This window comes from Vulpes lagopus, chromosome 4 (assembly GCF_018345385.1).
Source record: "Vulpes lagopus strain Blue_001 chromosome 4, ASM1834538v1, whole genome shotgun sequence".
Lineage (NCBI taxonomy): Eukaryota > Metazoa > Chordata > Mammalia > Carnivora > Canidae > Vulpes > Vulpes lagopus.
Genome location: NC_054827.1, coordinates 79097632 through 79122456, shown reverse-complemented (window position 1 = coordinate 79122456; position 24825 = coordinate 79097632).

Sequence of the window (24825 nt, the reverse complement as noted above, 5' to 3'; positions counted from 1 at the left end):
GTCTAAAATGATAGAGAAAGATGATAGAAAGAATCTATACAGCTATACAAAATGACTCGAGTACTATAAGCAAATGTAAAGAAACATGAACGAGGTGATTGTTTTAAGGTTAAGTACAAGTTAGTAGGAAGCAAGGATGGAAAGAGAAGTATGCATTGGGTTAGAAAGGGCCAAGAAGGGGATCCCTGAGTGGCTCAGCGGTTTAGGGCCTGCCTCCAGCCCAGGGCATGATCCTGGGGTTCCGAGATCGAGTCCCACATCAGGCTCCCTGCATGGAGCCTGCTTCCCCCTCAGCCTGTGTCTCTGCCTTTCTCTCTCTCTCTCTCTCTCTCTCTCTCTCTCTCTCTCATGAATAAATAAATAAATAAATCTTGAAAGAAAGAAAGAAAGAAAGAAAGAAAGAAAGAAAGAAAGAAAGAAAGAAAAGAAAGAAAGAAAGAAAGAAAGAAAGAAAGAAAGAAAGAAAGAAAGAAAGAAAGAAGAGAGCCAGGAATGCTACTGGAAGCAGTGCTGCTTCTACACTGAGAGCCATTAAGGTTCAGACCAAGACTGGCTACAATTGATTCTCTAAGAGAGACTTGAAGGATAAACTGACGAAGAAACCAACCGGAGGTTACAAGAATCTCTTCAAGTAAAATACGAAGACCTGGATTAGGACTAAGGAGGTGCCAACGGAGCATCGACTTGGCACTCTGTAGGGCTCGTTGGCAGATGAAGAATAGTAGGAAGTACCTCTAAAATCTCTTGAGTAATCAATGAGATAAGACAGTGCCTTTAACCAAAGGAGGAGCTGATTTAAGGAACAAGAAACAGTGAAGAAGAGATAATGAGTTCTGATTTGGATACATTGATTTTATGGAATATTTAAATACACTCATGTTAAAATACAAAAAAAAAATGTAGTTACAGAAATATACATCTGAAATTCCTGAGAATTCAGGAGATTCAAATATTGGAGTTCTTTCACAGACCAGCATGTAACTTGTAGTGAGAGCAGTCCAAAAGGCAAACTATATGGATCTTTAATTCCTCCTTTGCCACAAACCATAAAACTCCTGCACTGGATTTATTTCACTGAAAATTTCTCCCAACTCAGGGTGTTCTACATTTTTGTCTTTTGTGTCATTCTTTGTTTTTAGACCCCAAGCTCCTTGGGGTAAGGACTTTGTCATTAATTTAGCACAGCTGAATATATTACATGGTGCCATGCGTATTTATAGAAGTTTGCTAAGTAATGATGATTCAGATTTGGTAATCAGCACTTGAGATGATCATATGGTTATGCAGATCAACACTTACTATGCAAAAATCATTTCCTATAGGGGCAGATGTGCTGGTCTCCCTCTCGGTAAATTTTTAGATCCGTAAATTTCTTGCACTCTGAAAGTCAATTTAGGATTATGCCTTTGATTGTCTTCTTGTTGCCTAAGGAACCAAGGATGCAGCATTTTTCTATGATGCTAAGCTGCTGCAGGTAAATAATGCTGATGGATTTAGCAGCAATTAATTCTAATAATTTAAATGATACAAAATGCCTTTATTGATCTAACAGCATAGTGATTTCGCTTCTCCAAGTCAAAGACAGCAGTTGAAACACTTTAAAATATTTAGTATATAGTCGTACAAATGCAGTTCCTATGGTAAGGCATATTGCGATTCCATTCGGAATTGGAAAAAAAAAGAATTTTTGTTACATTTTTTTGGAAGATGACAAGTGCTTCCAGATTTCCCTCTAAAAATAAGAGGGGGTGTGTTTCATAATCTCTGATTTCTTTTAAGATTCCAGAAACATCTGAACTGTTATTTTAAAAATATTGGTGAAGACTATGCATTAATTTACTCATACTCTATTAAGCAGTGATTCTATCAATCTAAAAGAGGTGGATACCAATCCAAATTAGTAAGAATGCAACAGTGGAATATGGTAGTAAGGTGGGGATAAGAGGAAAGGAGAGAGAGAAGTCTGGAGAATTGGAATTTTTATTCTATAATAACAAAATGCAACTGTGACAAAGCGTACTAGAAGGAAGCCTCGTGTTGTAAGGCAATTGTCATGCTTCAATCTTTCAATATGCTCTGAAGTGAAATTTTGCTGTAATTTCCTACCTGACCTCTCAGTTCTTCACCATCCCTCCTTATTTATCATAATCATCAGCACCTGCTGATTGAAATTTTAGTGATAGCTACTGATTTGATAGACAAGTTTAAGTCTGATTTTTTAAAATCTAGCAATTAGGCGACATTATATTACTCATCCACCAAAACCACCTCAACAATAACACAAATATGTTCAAGTATCCAATTATATTCTGGGGTGAAAATAAAAATAAACGCCACAACAGAGAGTATTAACAGCAATGAGGACGGTTCACAGCAATAGCTGCTGCTGGCACCAAACATGATGAAGTCTGAGTTTTAACGGTCTTCTCCTCACTCCAAGACAGCAAATGGCTGGTGGGGAGGAAGGCAGTAAATGTGTTTTTTGCTTGTGTATGGGTTTATTTAAATTTCTCTTCTTAATGTTTATCTTTGGAATCAACTAAAGTAAAAACTGTAAAAAAAATCCTTTATTACTTACTAGAGTGATTTTCTTCTTTCCTTTGTTGTCATTGATACTGTTTCACACAGATTCATGTAAAGGAAAAGCTTGCTATTTACATGTTTCTGGAGAACTTAGTTGAAAAATGTAGGTCTACCCATTCTTGATGGGGATAAGTGACTAAAAAGCAATGTGAAAATTCAGAATACCTGCTCCCATGTGCCAATGTGATATAGATTGTAGGGAGATATACTCAGAAAGTGAGGTTTGATCCACTCAATGCCTTTCTTCTCCACTTATTCATCAGATGGAAGATTATAAAAAGGGACACCTTCAAGATCAAAAGACAAAAACAGACAACCTGTGGGTGGCCCCCTAGAGTAGAGTGAGCTAGCCCACAAAACACCAGGAAAGCTAGAATATGACGCCGGAACAAAGAGAAGAAATCTGGCAACTTTCTGATCCTCCCTCCTGAGAACTCCATTCTGCTTATGAGACTATTTCTACAGTAAGGGTGAAGCGGGAGTAGTACACATTGCTCTTGTGTGTGTGTGCTTTTCTAAAGACAGCTATGTAGGGAGCATCCATTGTGTCTGAGCACATTTAAATATGTCAATACATGCAACATTATTTTTTTTTAATTTCATAAGCATTACATACATAAAAGCAGGAAAGTCCCAGTCTATTCCTTCTAGTGGCTAGAATGCTGGCATGGTAAGAAAGACCTCACAATACTTCAAAACTGAAAACTTTTAAACACAGTGAGAAAGCATTAATGACTTATTCAAGCTCTCAGATGAACAGTCTTAGGGGATTGTTCAAAAGTCTTAGAATGATAGTTATAAATTTACACACATCAAGGTCATTTATTACCTTCCTTATTTAAAAAGATACAATCCATGACCCTGTAACAGGCTTACTTTGGAATACTCAAAAGCAGTATTATATGAAAACATACTTATTTTGTCAGATTCTCAGAAATTCGAAGCTTCAATTGTCATTTGTACCAGTTACCCTGCTGGGAATTAGACAATCTTGGATTTTATACATCACATTCTTAGCTTGTTATCATAGAAAAGAGGCAAGAAGAGGTGAAACTACTCTAATCCTAAAATATCTTTGTATTTATTCTGAACCTCCTTCAAATTCCTTTCATGGGTTATAATTGTTGGATAACGTGCCCTTGAATTCCTAAGCACAACATAACCAGATCTAGCTGTTTATTAGCAACTTGCCTTCTATACTATAGGTTTCATTAAATAAACATGCGTCCTTTCAGATGGAGAGAAAACTCCTCCTTTTCATCTGTGAAACTAAATAATTAATAAATGAATAAGCAGAGAATCATGTCCACTTATACAATCTCTGCTTATTCATTTATTAATTATTATTATCCCACATATATACAGGCAAGGTAAGAAATGAGACAAATTGTAAGTGAGATTCTCTCTCTAAAGGGGCCAACTAACCTGCATCTCTCAGTAACTGTTGCTATTGCTCAATACAGGCTCAGGATTGCTAGGTGTCTTGACTTTCAGAGGAGTATTTTTTTTACTAACTCTCAGAGTATACAAGCAAAATACGTGTCTGGGATTAACTTCTTGTTATTTCTTGTACACAGGTTAATTGGCAAACAACAGCTTGTCAAGTTCACAAACTTAGACTAAATGATCACACCCGAATGCCATGTCAGGAAAAGAGGATTCTTTCTATCTATTAAAGAACTTGTCCTCCTTGGCTCTTGATCCATTTGTTCTCATGGCATATCTTCTTCACTCCCTTTCTCTTCTATACCTTTCTTCTGCCTTTTTCGATTTCTCTGCCTATCACTCAATCTTTCTCCTTTAGCTTTCTGACATTGCTTTCTTTCTTACAAATGCAGACCATACTGCTACTCCAGTCCATGACCTATTACACACCCTTCTCTTGCAACTTTTCATCTTTTTCCTGCATCCTCAGTATTTTCCTAATAACTCCTATTTTTGCTAAAATATGTTCCTCTACATTGTAAGAATCTTTCCTCTACCTCTACTTTACCTTTGAACTCTGATTATCTCTCATCACCAAAGTTCTTGAGAATCATGTTCATTGCTTTTACCTGCACATTATTCGTTCACTTATCCTTAAATGAAACAAACAGCCTTTAAGTTTCCTCTCCCAAGAATGTGTTTCTCTCTGTTTTAAGTTCTTTGACTTTTGTTTTGCATATGATAGCTTAGTGTTCCCAATTTTCCTTCAATCAGTTTCCTGCCTTCAATTTTTGTGACATACCACTATCTTTCTACATATATTTAAATTTAATTTTGAAAAGTATTTGGCACAATTTTTATGATACTTAGTGTTTTCAATCACTTAACTAATAAATGTTAATTAAAAATTGAAGAATGCATTAAGTCTCCTCAACAAATGGTACTGGGATAGCTGGGAATCCACATATAAAAGAGTAAGTTTGGACTCCTTTATCACACCACATACAAAAATTAAGCCAAAATTGACAGTAGACTTAAAAAGTAAGAGTTAAAGCTATAAAACTTTTAGCAGAAAGCATAGATGTAAATCTCCATGATCTTATATGAGACAGTAGTTTCTCAAATATGACACCAAAAACAAAAGAAAAATAGATAAATTGAACTTTATCAATAAAACCCTTTTTGATGCAAAGGACACCATCAAAACAACAACAACAACAACAACAAAACAAAACAAAAATCCTATAGAATCTGAGAAAATGTTTTCAAGTCATCTATCTGGTAAGGGACTTATATCCAGAATACATAAAGAATGCTTATAACTCAACAATAGACAAATATCCCAAATTTAAAACTGGCAGTAAATTTGAGTAGACATTCCTCTTAAGAAGATATAAGCAAATGAAGATACTCAACATCATCAGGCATTAGGGAAATGTTAATCAAAACCACAATGATACACCACTATGCACCCACAATAAGTTTAAAATAAAGATGACAAAAACAAGTGTTGACAATAATGTAGAGAAACTGGAATCCTCATTCACTGCTGGTAGGATTATAAAACGGTACAGCCACTTTGAAAAACAGTTTGGCAGTTGTTTGAAATGTTAAGGACAGAGTTACCATGCAATCAAGCAATTCCATTCCTAGGTGTACATACCCAAGAGAATGAATGTATATGTTCACACAAAAAAATGGGTCCACAAATGTTCATAGCAACATTATTCTTCAGTTAAAAGGCACAAACAACCCAACTGATTAGTGGATAAATAAAAAGTAACATATCCATACAACACAATATCATTATTCATTAATAAAAAAAACAGAGTACTGATATATGCCACACCATATATAAACCCTGAAAATGTTATACTAAGTTAAAGAAGCCAGTCACAAAAGACCACCTATTCTATTACTCCATTTATAGAAAATGTCCAGAATAGGTAAATTCATCACTATTCTACTGTTAATAGGATTGAGAATTAGTAATTCCTAGGTGATAAGAGGACTAGAAAATAGGAAGTCGGGATCCCTGGGTGGCCCAGCGGTTTGGCGCCTGCCTTTGGCCCAGGGCCCGATCCTGGGTCTCCAGGATCGAGTCCCACATCGGGCTCCCGGTGCATGGAGCCTGCTTCTCCCTCTGCCTGTGTCTCTGCCTCTCTCTCTCTCTCTCTCTCTCTCTGACTATCATAAGTTAATAAAATAAAAAATTTTAAAAAAATGAAAATAGGAAGTCACTGCTAATGGGAATTTTTTGGATTATGAAAATGCTCTAAAATTAGATAATGGTGATGGCTGTACATCTTTGTGAATATACTAAAAACCATTAAAATGTCTATTAAAATGTCTTTTTTTAAGTGTGAATGTGTTGTTATATGAATTGTACCTCAATAAAGCTATTAGAAAAAACATGCATTCAAACGTAAAGAAGATAATAAAAATCCCTATGAACTCAGTATCCAAAGATGATTGCTCTCAACTTAGAAAAATAGGACAGGCTTTAGAGTCACCTAGACCTGGATTCAAATCCTGTCCTTTTCATTTACTTACTCTCTTCAGTGCTCTGAGACCCAGACTCCTTCCAGGATTTTTGACTGTTATCTTCTAGGGCAAGAGTTGATAAACTTTTTCTGTAAGGCTCCAGATAGTAAATATTTTAGCCTTTGTAAGCCATAACATCTCTGTCTGAACTCCACTCCACTGTTGTATCACAGAGCAGTCACAGGCAATATGTAAATGAACTGGCATACTGCATTACAAAAAAACTCTTTATAAAATACGTAGGAGGGCAGATTTGGTCAATGGACCATACTTAGTCAATCCCAGCTCCACAGTCTTATGTCCAGACAGCAAAACAAGAAAGAAGGTAAGGAGAAATCTGCCTCTTCAATGCTCAGCCTGTTAGTTATACATATTATTCTGCTCACATTCTCTTGGTGAGAACACATCAAAACCATAAGAGATCGTACCTACCTGTAAGAGGGTCTAGAAAATGCTGATTAAGCATTCACTTTCTAGCTTCAACTCTTACTATGCAAGGGAGATGGATCTGGTGGAGAGTTACTCATCTTTAACACATTCTATGGTGCTGTTGTGATGATTAGTAATAGCATCTGTAAAGTGACTTGAACATGAAAGCATTCAACTTATACTACAGTTTTTCTCATTCTGATCATGTACATTTTTAACAAAATTCTAATCTCCTTTGGGCACAATTTCTCTGTCTTAATTGTGCTTTAATTATTATTCTCTTTCCTTAAAATGTGTTCGACTTTTATTATCCACACAGACCCTTTCTCCACTCTTTTTTTTACTGCATCCTAAAAATCTCTTAATACCCAGTTTGTAAAGCTAGCACTAGTTTCTATATTCTATGGTCTCCCAAGTTCAAGACTTCTGAATCTTTTTTGGCTCACCTTTACACACATATTGACTTCCCATATACATTCCCACCATTTTTCCCTATTTAACTTAGTACTCCTTTCTCTCCAATCTTGTTTCTATTTCCTACTGTCACTTGTATTCATTTCTTAAGGGCTTTTGTAACAAAGTACCACAAACTGTGTGGCTTAAACTAACAGAAATTTATGCCTCAAGGTTCTAGAGGCTAGGAGTCCAAAATCAGTGTGCTGGCAGGGCTATACTTACTCAGAATGGGAGAATCCTTCCATGACTCTTCCTAGTTTCTGGCAGTTTGCTGACAATCTGTAGGGTTCCCTGGCTTGTTGGTGTAACATTAACCTCTGCCTCTGTAGTCACATGGTGTGCTCCCTGCATGTTATTGTTCACATGACCATCTTCTTATGAGGATATCACTTATATTGGATTAGAGGCCCACAATACTCTAGTACGACCCCATTTTAATTAATTACATCTGCAGTGACCCTATTTCCCATAAAGAAAGCCACATTTTTGAGGTACTAGGAGTTAGAGCTTCAATAAAGTTTTTTGGAGGAAACACAATTCCACTTATGATACCATGGCTCGAGCTTGCATTATCTATTTGCTGGACCACTATGGTAGCCTTTTGCTTGCTTTGTTTTCTTTTTTCTTAATACTTCATTATTTTATTTCAATATTCCCTTCAAGGTCAGAAAACCTTTTCATTTTTTAAGAATTATTTATTTATTTGAGAGAATGAGCACATGTGCACATGGAGGGAGGGGCAGAAGGAGACAATCTTTACGCCAACTCCCCATTGAGTGCAGACTATGGCGCAGGGCTCCATTTCATGATCCATGAGATTGTGACCTTGGCCAAAAGCAAGAGTTGGACTTTTAACCAACTGAGCCACCCAGGTGCCCCTAGAAAACCTTTTCTAACACGGCATGAATATGACATACTAGGTTTTGAATTAGAAGTTCAGTAGCCTTTGGTAAATAACTTACTTCCCTAAATCTCAGCTATTTCCTCTATTAAACAAAAATAAATAGTACTTACTTCATAGCATTGTCATGAGGGTTAAAAGAGGTCATGCAGGAGACCATACCTACCATATATAATGCTTCAACTCTTACTATGCTATAGTATAGTATACTTATATATAGCTTACTATAAGTATAGTCAAGGGTTTCCTCAATAAATAGTGTGCCTGAATTTATAACCTTAATTATATAATTCTGTTACTCAAAAATGTCAACATCATGGACTTGTTTTATTTCTTTAAATGTCCCATGTAGAGAAGCATTGCTTTGTCCCTAAGAGACACTTAATAATCATTTGCCTTGTGAATTTTTGAAGTCATGGTATTGAATAAGAGACTACTAGTCTTCAAAATAACATAACTCTAAGCAAGAGAAAAAAAGTGTGAGGAAATTAGGTCAAAGAAAGAAATACGAAAATAAGTATATAGGGCAAGGTTGAATTCATTAGAATTCTTCTTTATGAGTCATACCAACAATGTTTAGCTTATATAAGAAATATGTACAGTATTTCAAAGTTGGCTGTTGAAGGTAAAAAAATCTGTTTTGTATTTAAAGTAAGCAAAAAGTTCCTTTAAATAACAACATGGCATTGAGGAATCTCAGCGTTTTTTTGTTTTTACCCCAACAGCAATCTGCTTTTCATGTTTGTACACACAGTACCAACTCAACATTCTTTTCTCTGAAAAACTGCATGGAAGGCTACATAGTATTAGTCTCGTATCTTTTACATTCTAATGTATGATAACCTGAAATCAATTTACTAAGCTTCAGAGCCAAAAGAAGACGTAGTGATCATTCAATATCTTTTTAGAAGAAAATATTACCTGGAATAATTATGTGATTGAGATCATGCTGCTAGTTAGTGCCCAAATGGAGATTAGAAACCAGGACACCTGTCAAGTGCTCATTCTTCTTTCCCATACATCCTTGTAGTCAAACTGAAGATAATGAAGAGGAAATCTATGGATGATCCCTAGGGATGAGAATTCTGTATGGAAACCCTCCTACTCTAACACAGTAGCTGCGGCATGCCCATCTTGTAGTCATCCTACACAAAGAACACTACTAATACTGCTTGCAAAATAAATAAGAAATCTGTGCGCATATCAAGGCTGACATTATGGACTTACAAGCAGCCAATTCAGGAAAAAAAAATGGGAAGGATGATTAAAATCTTTTCCTTCTCACTCTGTATGCAGTGTTTCTCAAACCTTACCATGTGTGTAAATCACCTGGCATTTTGTTAATAAAGACTGTGATTGAGAAGGTCCAGGAGAGGGCCTGAGAGTCTCCATTTCTAACAAGCTCCTCGGTAATTCTGATGTCTATGATCCATGGACTTACTTGGAATAGTAAACTCAAGAAAGTAGGTAGATTATAATCTCTCTGGTGTCTGGGTAGTATCAGCTTGGTCTGGGGGAACCACAATGACTATAGTAGTGCTTGCTGTCTCTTGCTCTGCTTTGGTCTTTAGCTCTATTCTACTCTAACACTACATCCGGGTTTGTTTCTTTTTTTTCTACACAACTAGAAAAAACTTTACAGGAATTGGTCATGACTCATATTTCTTTGACTCTCCAGTGCCCACCAAAATGTTAATTACTTAGAAAAGTTTCAAACTGATTATAATTGTAAAGAAAAAGAATATTTGAAAGAAAATGTACCCTGAAAGAACAAAGTCCTTCTTAAACACTATTTTCTTGGCTGTAATGTGAATCATCTTATAAGCTAGCCATGCTATATGTGCTATGACATTAGAATCAATATCATATTGTAAAATATGTGATTTATCTTATCACATATATTAATCTACAGTATAATAGTGTTTTACTTATTTTGGAAAAAGAAATATTTAGCAAGTCCATTTATAATTTCATTTCCACCTGAAGCTGGAAATAGTAAATCATGACTAATTATAAACAGAAAGTATTTTGTAAATGATTAATAGTTCTTACAGAAAAAATATTAACTAAAGGTCAATCCATTTGAAGTTATTAATATTTTGGAAATTTATATTCAAAGATAAAAACACATTTTTATATAATTTACCCATTCAATTATTAATAACTTAATATTCATTGACAATATGCACTAATTTTGGAATAAACAGGAGTTCTTTTTTGGAAGGAGGCAAATTTTTTTAGTGAAATTTTTTCTGGCAGGAGGAACGTCTTGATATTTTTCTGAGCCAGCCTGATCATGAAATGATATATCCTTGAAAAAAATATTCTAGTAATCCATTAAGTTTCCCAAGTCCTCTCTTCATTTTCTGCTATCTCAATATTCTCTTTTGGGTACAGAAAATATCCTCATACTTGGAAATTTTCTTTTGCAATTGGTAACTGGTCTCACTCTTCAATATACCCAATGGTCAGTGATTTGGCTTATAATTCCAATAATCCTTCCCTGTAACTTTCAATGTATGAAACTATACCATTTTGCTTAAAAAAGCTAATATTCCCAAGTCAAGAATGTATTGATTTAATGGAATTTTTTTTCAATTTTTTATTTCCAGTATATTCAACATAGAGTAGTATATTGGTTTCAGGTGTACAATATAATGATACAACAATTCTGTATTACTTAAGTGCTTATCATGATAAGTGTATTCTTTTCCAAGGAAATTTATTAACACACATTAACTGGAGCAAGAGTATGTTCAAGGCACCATATGACAGGTGCTCAATGACACGATCAAGAACTCATATTTATTTCTCAATCAACCTTTCATAACCTAAGCCTTATCGAAATGCTGGTTCCCTTGTAGTAGTGTGATGGTAGCCAGAGGTATCTGAGGTTAATTTATTGACTTTCATAAGAAGAGAATATGTGAAAGATAAAAACTTCATTCCTCTCAAAATCTATGACAGAGGTCATTTTCTACTGAATAGACAGCTTGAGTCACAGGTTTGTCCTGGTTCAATGATACTTAAGAGGGAGATGCCAGGCATTTGAAGAGTCTCATTAGAATTCCTTCTGGAAATGAGGATTTGTATATGTCCTTCAGGGGCGGGGGGAGTGGATTCAGAGCTCAGTTTGGAAGGATGAAGACAATGTGGGATTATTCCACAACATGCGGATTTCATAAATCTACCTTCTTTCACAAGATTCAAGTTTATGAGGCAATACATTTGTCCTGCCTTTTATTTGCACTGTCTTCTGACAATCAGTTGAAAGTGGTCAATAAAGGGGATCCCCGAGTGGCTCAGCGGTTTGGCGCCTGCCTTCCGCCCAGGGCGTGATCCTAGAGTCCCGGGATCGAATCTCACATTGGGCTCCCTGCATGGAGCCTGCTTCTCCCTCTGCCTGTGTCTCTGCCTCTCTCTCTCTCCCTCATGAATAAATAAATAAAATCTTAATAAAGTGGTCAATAAAAACTTAATGAATAGCAAACAGGTGACAAGAGTGGAGGGGAGGGACTAGTTTTGCAAGTGATTATTCCATTAACACATATATTTGTGTTCTAAGAATTTTTCTATCTTATCAATCTTCTGATACAGGAAAAAAAGATTTACATATCTAATACCCCCTACATTTCACATATGCTGTATGTTCATTAGTCCCAAAGGAAAAGATGCAAGCAATATTTATTGCACAACAAAGAAGAATGCAGAAATTGACAGTCTAAGGTGTCCATCTACATTTGAGTTATAGAGAAGAGGACAAAAATGACCCTAACTTTTTCATACATAAAAATGGAATTAATTAGAGGTATTCCCTAGAATAGTGGGGTATCTGAGTATCAACAAAGGATGCGAGGTCACTGGGGAAAAAAACTCTGCCCTTGTAGTTCTTGTCTAACACAGGAAAAACATGTATTATGACATCGGGTGACAAAATTGTACTCAGTTTATATGGGAACTATACTCTATCTTATTTGGGTGACTTTAACAACTTTGGTTCTGATTTGATATGCAGCACTTGTGAATCCATGTAAGAATGAGTCATGTTCTAACAGATTTCTTTTGTATCTTGTGGTTAGAGAGCTGCACTAAACTGATAGACAAAGACCATGGAGAAAGATGGGCTTTTTTTCCCCATATACATTGAGAACTAAATCTGTGAAAGATGACCCTCAAAAAATGATTTATTGTTTTTCAAGAGTGACAGTCAGAAAGGTGAATCTCAGTGGTGACAGGAACATGGTAGGGACATCAGCCAGCAGCATCAGTGCCTTTGTCCTTGATTATAAAGTAACAGGTAGTGAGTTAGGACTAAGGAATGCTGGCTCCTGACAACTAACTTTACATTTAACTAAAGAGAGTGTAGGACAAAGATCAAAATGTTCTATCAAAAGAAAACAATCTCCACAGACTGGTGACTAAGGCAACAAGTACTGAGGTTGTTGAGGTTATTTATCAGAATAAAAAATTGCTGGAAATACTCCCTTAGCATGTCTAACATGCGAGAGCGGTGGGGGCTGGGGAGCATGGTACAACAATTAGTTAGTGAAAATGCTAACCTGGTCCCCTGGTCCCAGGAGTCAAGCTGAACTATGAGAAACAAGTGAAGTCGACTATCTTAGACTTTTGTGATGCTATAGGGCAGAATAAAAATCCTCCTTTGTCTCCCACAAGATTAACTTTTCTCCCCTGAGCATTTTCAAGAGAGACCGACACAAGGTAGAAAAGCCAATAGGAAAAAAAATAAAAATAAAAATAAATAAATAAATAAATAAATAAATAAATAAATAAATAAAAAGAAAAGCCAATAGGGTGAACGTCCTTATTTCTTCTCTGAGCATCTTTTCTTAGTAAGCTCAACTGGATTAACAGTCTCCCCAGCATAATTTTAAGGGAAAAAATATATGTATCTATCCACATAAAGAGAATGAAACTAAGGTACAGAAGGTTGGAGGGAAGTGAAGCACAAATTAAGAGGGAAACTAAAGACAGTTAATTCCGTCTCTTCTGGGACAATTTCCACATAACAACAGATCAAGTAAATGATTTTGCAGGCACCTCTCTAGTAAACTGATTTGGAACCTGTTTTTCTCCTAATTCTTTGGTAGTAGGTGGTTTTCCTCAGTATCACCTATGTATTCCTGGCTCCTCTCAGCCACTGCCCTGACATCTTCCTAAAAAAAGTTCACTCTATAATGCACCAAGTTTCATATATAATAAAAAGAGCAGTTGGGATTGTTATAAGCTTGCTGTTTGCCAGAGAGTTTTTAAAGTGCTTTACATTATTAACCCATTTAATGTTTGTAACATTTTGGAATGGTAGCTCCATTTTACAGATGAGAAAACCACGGCACAGATTATGAAACATGCTTAACAGAGGAAAAAAGAGAGAGCGGAGACAAACGAAGAAAGAGATTCTTAACTATGGAGAACAAACTGATGGTTCCTAGACAGGAGGAGGTAGGGGGTGATGGGTGAAACAGGTGATGGGGATTAAGGATGGCACTTGTCATCATGAGCATCGGGTGTTGTATGGCAGTGCTGAATCACTATACTGTATACCTGAAACTATGATTGCACTGTATGTTAACTGGAATTAAAATAATTTTTTTAAAAAAGTAAACATGCTTAAATCATACAGTTCTAAGCAGCAGAGCTGAGATTCCATCTCAGATAGATTGGCTTTAAAGCCTATCCTAGTAGCCACCACCATTTATAACCCAAAGCCATTTATATATTATATTTCCCAGTAAAATGTTTCCTATTTTGAAGTGTTGTGCATTTTTTGTCATATTTACTCCTTCTAAAAAAAATTGAATGTCATTTTTCCTATTCTTCATTTCGGTTTTTGCATGATTCTCAAAAATAAGACACCACATTTCTTAGTTTCTTCAAGGTTCTGGGAGATTGAAAGCTAGAATTATTGCATAAATAATTACTAATTTCAATTTAAGAAGTTGTTGTGCTTGCCACAAATATCAATTGCCTTATTTTTTTACATTTGAATGCATTAGAAAAAGTGCAAAACAAAAATCTAAGTTGAGGAAAGAAGAGATCCCTGGCGGTCTTATTCCAAGTGTATGTTCTTGGGAAAATCATGAGGGTTTCAATTCCACCATTTGTAAATAATGGAATAAGGGTAGCTCAAATATTCAAAGAAGCTTCTAGAACTAAAATTTGCTGAGTTTGTACCTTACTGGGTTTGTATATTGCAGGAATTTTTCCTCATTTTTTTTTTTTTTGTAGCAAGAACTTCCTTATTTAGGACGTTTAAAAGCAGACTGTACAACATACAGCAGAAAACTTTTCTGCCTAACCTTTATTCCAACCTCTATTTAGTTGTTTCAAAACATGCCCTCATTTCTAAGGATACTATATAATATTCGTTTATATCTTGGGAAAGTGAACCACTTCTCTGAGAAATCCTGATTTCTCGATACTCTGCTAAATATTTTTAAAAGTAAATTATTATTTGAAGGAAAATAAATAACAACTTTTTCCAGCAGGCCAAAGAAGCCACAATCACGCTAGGGTTTATGATGACATAAACTTTTCCTAGACACTAAAGCAAGACATTGCTCCTAGCACTCTACCATCTGCTGCAGATATTTTAAAATTCTAAAGCACTAACAATGATGCAATTTGCTACATTTTGAGCTGCATTTTACAACTCTCTCTTTGCTGAATTACTATTGATGACATTAAAACCCTTTACAAATCAAGACAACACAATTTGCTTGCTATTGGCACCAAAGAGCTGTCAGCTTCTCTCTTTCTAGGAGTCTACCTGCCACCTCCTTTGGGGTCAAGCAATGTCTAAACCCTCTTAGAGAATGAGAAGGAGACACATCATTTTCTACATTACTTATTACTCATGAGAGAAAATGCCCAGGGAGAAGACAACATGAACTTGAAGAAGGAGTAACTGGGAGGCAAAGTGAGCAATTTATTATACTTTTTAAAAATCTTCTCATAGATAAGAAGGAGCATTCTTCAGATTTCTGGAAACAAAAGACTAAAAGTTATTAAAGTAAGTTATCCAACACAGGAAGGTCAGGGAGCCAAAACACTTTTTCCTGAGTGCAGATGTAAAGTTTAGAGAAAATAAGTTGCCTGAAAGAAGAAAAAAATGGGGATCCCTGGATGGTTCAAATGGTTAAACATCTACCTTCAGCTCAAATCATCATCTCCAGGTCCCAAGATTGACCCCACGTCCAGCCCCGAGTTAGACTCCCAGCTCAGCGGGAAGTCTGCTTCTCCCTCTGCCTCTCCCCCCTGCCTGTGCTCTCCCTCTTTCTCTCAAATGAATAAATAAAGCTTTTAAAAAGAAGACAACGATGACAAAGAAGATGAAGAATGAAGAAGAGGAGGAGGAGGAAGGTGGGATGAGTTAAGATTTAAATGTTTGATAAGGATTTAAAAGGTTTCTTTTTTCACTTGAAAGTTGAGCAAGTAGGAAAGCTTTATAGATAGGTAGATTTTTAAAACCTCAATTTCAAATTATGTTCAGCCAGCAATAGCATATTCTTTGGCTCTCTGCAAAAAAGTTCACTTAGAGGGGCAAGAAGAATACAAATCGCCAACGATTATGAAAGAAGTTCCAGGTCAACTCAACACCTGATGGACTGTGGTTATCAGTTTCAAATTTCAGAGATTATTACCAGCTGTTACTTTCTAAAAGTACCTACGATATTCAAACATTTGCCCTGGAAAAATGACATCTGTCAGAAAAATTAATGGGATAAATATGTTTTCATTCATTTTAAAGGATATATTTTATAAGAGATTTTCATCTAATTGAAAACAATCATTGCTGGCATTTGTGGTTATCTTCCTAGCCCTTTCTTTCCTTTTATATTAGCTTCTTTAAAAAGATCTTAAATTCAAAGTCCTCATAGTTTTATTATGTTTCATTGCTGAAATAGTTTTAACGTTGTCATCCCTGTTCTAAAACCTACATCTACAGTAGTCCTGGAGCAGTAGACATATGCTTATTTACTAGACAGAAAGTATACTTGAATTTTGGTATTAATAATTGATGGATACTCGTCAAATTCCCTTTTCATTTTTTGTAAACAAAACATTATTTTACCTGAGATATGTTGAGAAATATTCTCTAAGTTTCAAGAGAAGAAAAAAATGAATAGTTTATGTCCTCTAACATCCTATTCCCAAGGTTCTGCTGCATCAAGTGAGGGAAAAGTAGGTGACTTAACAAGCAGTGCTGAGGGCTGAGTCACCAAGCTTGGAAGCTGCAAACTGTCATCTTATTTTTATTACTGAACACTCAATGAAAGAGTGGTAAGGTTACATGCAGGTGGCCAGGCAAGATGCGAATGAATCACTTGGGGAAAAGGCACATAGTCTGCCACAAGAGCAAGGTATTTGAGAAATATCATCTATCACATGATTCCCACACCAGTCCTCACCCAGACAGTGTCCCTTCCCCTGAGTCCTGGCCCCCACATAGTAACAGTAGGAATGATAACAGCAAGAATATCCACTGTTCATTTAAACACTAGTTCCCAAGGTAGACACTTTCCATGTATTATTTCTAAACACTAAACTACTACAAAGTGAGTGTTATTGCTTTTGCTCATAAATGAGAAAGGGGAAGCTCAAACCAGCAGAGCTGTCTACGATCCTAATACTAAAAAGAGACTGAGCCACGTGCCTACCTGTGTTTGACCTCAGGACCCTCTAATATCAAAGCCCATACCCATGTCAACACACTTTGCTGCTCCATCCGTGTTTGTCCACAAAATTGTTTCTTGGAAGAATGTACTAATAAAAGGGGATCTACAGATTTAAATTTTAGTCTTTAAAACTTGGTTATTTATTCATCTACTCAGAAAAGGAAGCAGGAAACAAATATAATAGGCAGATGAAATATAAATTTAATACGCAAGCAGACTCATTAAATCAGAAATTTCGATGTCATATTACATCCTGTAACACTTATTTTAAATGTATCACCTAATATACAGGATGGTCTTAAGGAATCAAATGAAGCCCTTTCCCCTCTCTTTTACTTCCTCACATTATAAATGCTGAATGAGGCAGAGAATAAACTTATTCTAATTTTTTGATCAGGATTTTGGTTAGAACCAAATCATACAGTGCTGAGGGTAAGAACAAAGTTCAGATGAAGGGAATGAAATAAGGAAGGCCTTTCCATATTCCATAGAACCTGAAATTCTATTTTATAAGCCCAGACCTACCCCTGACTAAATAGGAGAAGCTAGTTTCTGACTCCTGGGATTCTTCTTCCCTAGTCCTGAGGCCCAGAAGGAAATGCTTCTGGCTTCGCAGAACTTGTCATATGTAATGCATTAGTAATAATAACCATGCAATCACTGCTAGTTCAAAATGTGGTCCTAAACATTTTCATCAATACACAATTGTAATTTTAAATGATTCTACAAGTTTTACTGAGCTATGGTTTCTAGCTTATAATCAAAGGCGGCCAAATTTGGACTTCAAGAAATATTCCAATTACTTGGAAAATTCATGAACTCCCTAGAAACATTACTATAAAGTGACAATCTGAGGGAGAACCCTACAACTTCATAGAATAAAGGGTCCGTAATTATAAACAGAAAGATCTCCCTCAAAGCAGTGCATGCAGAAATGAAGGCAGCTTTCTCTGTAAGTGCTTTCCAAGAAAGGGACATTTGAAGTTGAACAATCCTTTATCTTTCATTCTGTTTTATTTTACCCTTGTTTTTCTTTGTAATTACACTATAAACAGCTCATTGCAGAAATCTGTTAATATGCTGCAGATGGTAAGGGGATCGTATGGTGGTTTATTCTTCAGCATCTTGGTCACTTACCTCATCAAAATGGGTCCCAGTGTTACTTTTAAGAAGAGGTATTTATTTTCTAACAACTTTTCTATTGTTCACACACACACAAAAAATTATTCCTCAGGATGACGCACCAGAAACCCAACACCTGGGCTCTCTTTTTCACTTCCCTTGCAATTGTATTTGACTGTATACAACATATTTACTTTTTAAGTGCTTAAGAATGTTTTTTAAAAAGAACACTAAAAAGCTAAATAATTTAGTATTTACAAAATAATTTGAATATCTTGAAGTTGCACATTGCCTCTCAATATATGATTTCAATATCTACTTTTTAATCTTTTGGTTTTATTTAAAATTAATGCTCTTCCCCCAAAATATCAGTAACAAGCTATCAGAGTAAGCTGAGTAACAGATTTCAGCATTATCAGCAAGGCAGTTTTTGTATGCCTTGCCAATATCTTTGTAGGTCTCCTTGTTAATCATTTTACTTTATTATTTATTCCATATATATTTCCATGAAGAGTTCTTAACTTGATGAAAATCTGATTTCTTGATCCACAATCAAATCTTACTATGGCCAGCTGCTATGTCTTCATAACTGTGAAAATATTATATCTCTTTGCAAGTTGGCTCTAATACAAGGAAGGTTACTAAACTAACCCAATTAAATTGAGCATATCTGCAAGTTTAGATGATTATTGCTGTTGTCTGTGAGGGCTGGGATCCAAAGTGATGGATTGCTGGCTACCCTAGTGAATTCTAAAGGGGAAAAATATCCCATTCTGGATTAGCTTGAATTGGCTTACATAAAGGTTTTATGATGCAAATTGGAGATATTGGACTTAGTAACAACCTACACTATCTGTTATATTCTCCTGTCTCATAGTCACAGGAAGCTTTCTTGAGTATGACGCTCCATCCTCATTAATAAGCTCTGTGTTGTACATCTTTGTCTGATATGAAGCTGCCATACCTTGTCACCAATTATAGACTCTGAAAAGACCCATCTCATTATAGTACTTAAATTGCTTGTTCCTGAAGGGGATGCTTGGTGTGTCTCTTCTGCCTCTTGCCAACAGGAAAATCACCCTTGAAGTGAATAGATGTCAGTCAAAAGCCACAAAAGAAAAGCAAAAAGAATTAATAATAATAATAAAAAACCTGGCAAGAATATTTATCAGCTTATCGCACAGAAAAAAATATAGATCAGACAAATAAAATGCAAGGGTAAAAGAGACTCTTTTAAACATTTAATCACATGAAATGTATCTGTCCATGAATTTGGGACCAAGCAAATATTTTGAACGTGAATTACACATGTGGACCAAAGTAGACTACTTAACATTCTGTCATTGTCACACTAAGGGAAAGATGTAATGTTAGCAAACACTTTTTCCCTGCTTCTCTTTGCATCATTGCATCACTAGGTGGTAGGAAACCGAGCCTCATTCAAGTGAATTCTTATCCTTGGATGGTATCACTCTGTATTGCAAACCAGGTCCACAGGGGGTTTTAGATAAATTGTGATTGATCAATAAATTGAGATATCAATTACTATGAATTGCTAGGTCAACTGAGGAAGAAAAATACTCTTCTACTAAAGGAAAGCGAACATATTAGTCTTGAGCATATGCACAACCCATCTGAAACGTATTCAAAGGACATTCATCCCCAGGTACAATAAAAACACTATTCCATTTATTTATTTTTTTAATTTTTTAAACTATTCCATTTAAAAGAAAAAATCTTCACAAATTCCCCTTATTAGCAATCAGCCTCATTACAATCACGTGTAGGAAAAATGTCTATACTTTTACTTTTGCCTCTTTGCCTTTGGAATGGACAAGTTTATTTACAAGTTAAGGCAGTAAAGACTATTTTAGTGATGGGGACTCTCCAAAGGCAATCTAGTTCCAGTATCTGTCCCACACTGTCCCCAGAATTGAGTCAACCAAGGGAAAATGAAAAGGCTCTCACAAAAATCCTTAGAAACTAGCATGCTGTCCCCAGCTCAGCCCCTGGAATACAAATATATCCTAGTTCTTTACAGCATGTATCCAAAGTGTTTGTAGGTCTTATGATATCATTCAAAATGTAAGTCTCGTTTGGAAAGAAAATGTTCAATATTAACACCATCAGACTTCTCTTTAATGGGAAGGTCAATAAATTATGCCCATTCATTTAAGAAGTCCCCTCCCGCTAGTTAACTATATGCTCAAATGCAATGAGAACATGTTTTTGTACAATATCCGTTTGTATGTATGTATGTGTCTATACACAAGCTTTCAGAGGAAATACAGAACAAAATAATCACATCAAATAGAGAACATGTATGTTGAAAAAAATACTTGGTACAGCACACCTGTACAAGACATAAGACGTATTTCTAGTTCCAGATGTGGTATTACAACCACGATTTCTCACGGCAGTTTGCAGTCTCGTAATACATGATCTGAAGCTGCTCATGAGAGAAACCTCCACTGTTCAGTTCTGGACAAAAGACTAACGGAATTCTAGCACACTCGCTGAATTCAAAAGAGCCTCTGCTAATTGGCGTTTAGGAGCATTTGGCCTTTTTCAGCAGATCTGAGAAATGAGTATATTGCTATCATTATCGCTATCTTTTTACTACTCCTTTACAAAGTTTATTATAAACTGTAAAGAACCGAACATTTCTAAGTTCTTATTACTAACCCAGCTCCTCAAAGAAGAAGTGTTATGATCCATAGACATTTTGATATTTGACTATTCTTTTCCTATTCTGTTATTTAAGTATTTTTAAAGGGAACTTATTTCAGTATAAATTCACAACACATCTTGGATTGAAGTTGAAGTCACGTTTCCCCAGGTATCAAATAAACATAAAAGTCTAAGTGGTAAATATGATCAAGGCAAAAAAGTTAAGCACATTTTATCTTTATTTAGTACAAAATATATAAGCTCTTTCTCTGAAAAGTTTACCATCTCTATCAGATTCTGATTACGGAGCAATTTCAATATAGGGAACACATCTTTTTATCTGTGATTTTGGTAGCAATATATTGCTAAGTGAAGAACATTGGAGTCACTGCTAGCTTATTCTCTGTGTAAATCAGGTTTGAAACTATAAGAAAAAAAAGCCAGAAAGCATTTAAAAAAAGCCCCTCTCTGAAAAAAAAATGCCAAGTCAAAAATTAAAACAAGAAATAGCACTAGACACCCTCAAGACACACTCAATTTTTTTAAAGAAGGCAAGCTGAGTAATAGGAGGAACTGAGTTGACTTCACTGCACATGACTCAGGTGTCTACACACAGTTCCCAGGCGCCAAAATTTGTACTTGAGTTTATAATAGAAACAACAAGTGATACTATTTTTTCCCAGCCTATGTGGCTCCTAATCATAAACTTTGGTTTTGAATATGAACATGGAGACTCTCCTTTCCTTTGGTTCTCTTAAAACCCTGAGCTCTGTCTTCCTCCTCAGCTCCCCAGTGTGTCCTTGGTTCTCTCTCAACAGAAGATATGCTATTACAGTCCCTATTTCACTAGTCTCTCATATTCTACTACATGCTGCCTTCTGTCCATAACACTTTCCAGAAATGTATAGTTCCACTAGGGAGAATTAAACTGTCTTCAAGATTAAAAGATTCACCTACTGATGTTTGCAAATCTTAATAATAAAATGGGACATTATTAGATATCTAATACCATAAAATACTCAGAATAATGTCATTCAGGTTGGTTTCACTTTCTGCTTACGTCTAAAAACTGGAATTACCTTTTTTCCAAAACATAGGAATAAATTTTTAGATAGTTTGGTAGAGTTCAGTAATTTTATAAAAGATAGCTCATTTTAATAACTCTCTTAGGGTTTATAGGTGCCTGGGTGGCTCAATCAATAAAGCATCTGAATCTTGATTTTGGCTCAGGTGATGATCTCAGTGTTGTGAGATCGAGCCCTGCATCAGGCTCTGTGCTGGGCAAGGAGGCTGCTTAAGATTATTTCTCTCTGGGATGCCTGGGTGGCTCAGGGGTTTAGCATCTGACTTCAGCTCAGGGCGTGACCCCGGAGTCCCGGGTTCGAGTTCCACATCAGGCTCCCCCCAGGAAGCCTGCTTCTCCCTCGCACTGTGTCTCTGTCTCTCTCTGTGTGTCTCATGAATAAATAAATACTTTTTAAAAAAGAAAAAAAGATTCTTTCTCTCCTTATACTCCTGTCCCCTCCCCCTGCTCATGTTCTCTAAAAAAATAAAAACAAAAAACAACAAAGTATCTTAGGTGATATTATTCAGACAGACAAGATGAATCACCCCCGATGTTCCTGCAGGAAACAAATGACACTACTGTGCACTAGCAGCCCTGGGTGACAGGATGGACAAACAGCAAGAGGGCTTGAACCTATCATCTCCAAAATGTAGGGTCCTAAACATCTTTAATAACATGGTTTTTAGTACCTATGAGAGTAACAATTTATATTTATTTATTTTTATTTTTTTTAAAGATTCTATTTATTTATTCACAGAGACAGAGAGAGGTAGAGACATAGGCAGAGGGAGAACCAGGCTCCATGCAGGGAACATGACATGGGACTTGATCCCAGGACTCAGGGAATCACAACCTGAGCCAAAGGCAGACGCTCAAACAATGAGCCACCCAGGGGCCCCTACAATTGATATTTTTAGAGTGCTGATTATTATGTTTTAATAGTAAAGAGAACTGCAAACATAAGCACATGGATGTCTCCCTGAAGCAGTGAACATTCATAAAGAACATTACTAAAAAGATCTGTTTGCTCCAATCTGGCCATCTTGCTCTGTTTTAAACAGTGAGTCACATTAGGTAAATAAAAACAGAAGTTATCTTTACTCTCCTCACACAGGTAAAATCCAGTCCATACTGACTATGTTAATAAATGTTTTTACTCTGAGGACTTTCATGAATACAATCTTCCTCTCCCACTGCAGGAGTAAAGCACCATCTATCTGATCAATCAGGTATACTAGCTCCAAGGCCAGGCTGGGCCTTTGACTCTTTGACTACAAAACTGGTAATCAGAGATTCAATTACATGTAATGTAAACAAGTGAACACCCTATCTGAGAAACAATTTTTGTCTTACTCTTTAATATTACTAAACAATTCAAACTAGTTTGCCACTACTTTAGTTTATTAGATGCTTCTAATGGCCAAAACATAAATGAAATGAACTAGTAGCTTTTAAGTCCCTGTTCAGAACCATTTTTTTTTTCAGAACCATTTTTAATTGATAGTGACTCCTTGCTGAGAATTCAAAACCACCTTCCTTTTTTAAAAGAAAAAAAAAAGGAATTTTCTCTCAAAGGGATGTCTACCTCTAAAAGCTTTTATAATTCTATATAGATTTCTTTTTTGTTATGGCTCATTAATATTTACTTAAAAATCAGCCAGTAAAAGCAAATTGTTTATTTCCCTCAAAAATAGACAAAGGGATTTAATTTAAAGTATAATTTAATACTTAGTAATGATCGAAAAATTTTTAAATCCTACAAAGTAGCCCAGAACTTTTCCTTTACTAGATAAGTAGATGAACTTTCAAAATTACTTTACTATTCACATAGCATTCAACTCAACATTTGCTGGAGTACAATAAGAATCATTTAGCCAATGTATAAAATATTATGCAAATGTTCTTAACATGAGGCAAGTTACAAGAAATCAAGTACTTGGGGGTGAATACTTTACTCATATTTTTGCTTTAAAGGAAGAGATTATCCTTGGTTTCTGTCAAGAATAGCCTTAAGAACACTTCAGCTTCTTAAGGTTGATTCTTTTATTAATTCTGCCTTTCATTTCTACAGCTCCCCAGTTTTGAATCAACATAACTAAAAAGACACTCATAATTTTCTAAAGTTATGGCAGCAACCCATTTCCACAATCTTAATTATATCCAGATTCAGGTTCCCGCCTCACAGGAAATAAATAAGAATGCCTTTGGAAGAATGAAGAAAAAAGTTGTCATAAAGCCCATGAGCTTTGCAGAAGAAGCATATCCAACCCTCAAATAACAATCACATAATTGGCAATTCATGTAGAGCTGAGTGTATTCATTCAAAAAACTTTTCTACCTAATTCTCTTGGAAACCTTGATTTCTTACAAAATGATAGTGAACACTTGATGAGAAACACTGGTTAGTAGGTGACCTATTGTGAAATGATACTTTATGATGGGGGAAAAAGGTGTATAATGGGCTTCAGAATCACAACCTACCCATTTTAATTACTTTAGAAGCAAACTGAACCTCAATAGCCCTTGGATCGATACCGTATAGAATTACTACAAAAACTACTGGACGTAATTATCAGCCCAGTTAGTTGGGAAAGTATCAAATGTTACTCTTACAAGGTATTTAATAAGGCAAAAAATGGCCATAAAATTTTAGATTAGCATTTATGAAAAAAGTAAATAAAAATATTAGCTTTTTAATAAATGGATGCTTTAGGTATCAGAAATATTATTTTTGAAAATGTCAATTTCCTAAAATACTAAATATGAAGCAATTTTATTTTTTTAAAGATTTATTCATTCAAGAGAGACACAGAGAGAGGCAGGGACATAGGCAGGGAGAGAAACAGGCTCCATGCAGGGAGCCCTATATGGGACTCCATCCCGGGACTCCAGGATCACAACCTGGGCCAAAGGCAGGCACTTAGTCACTGAGC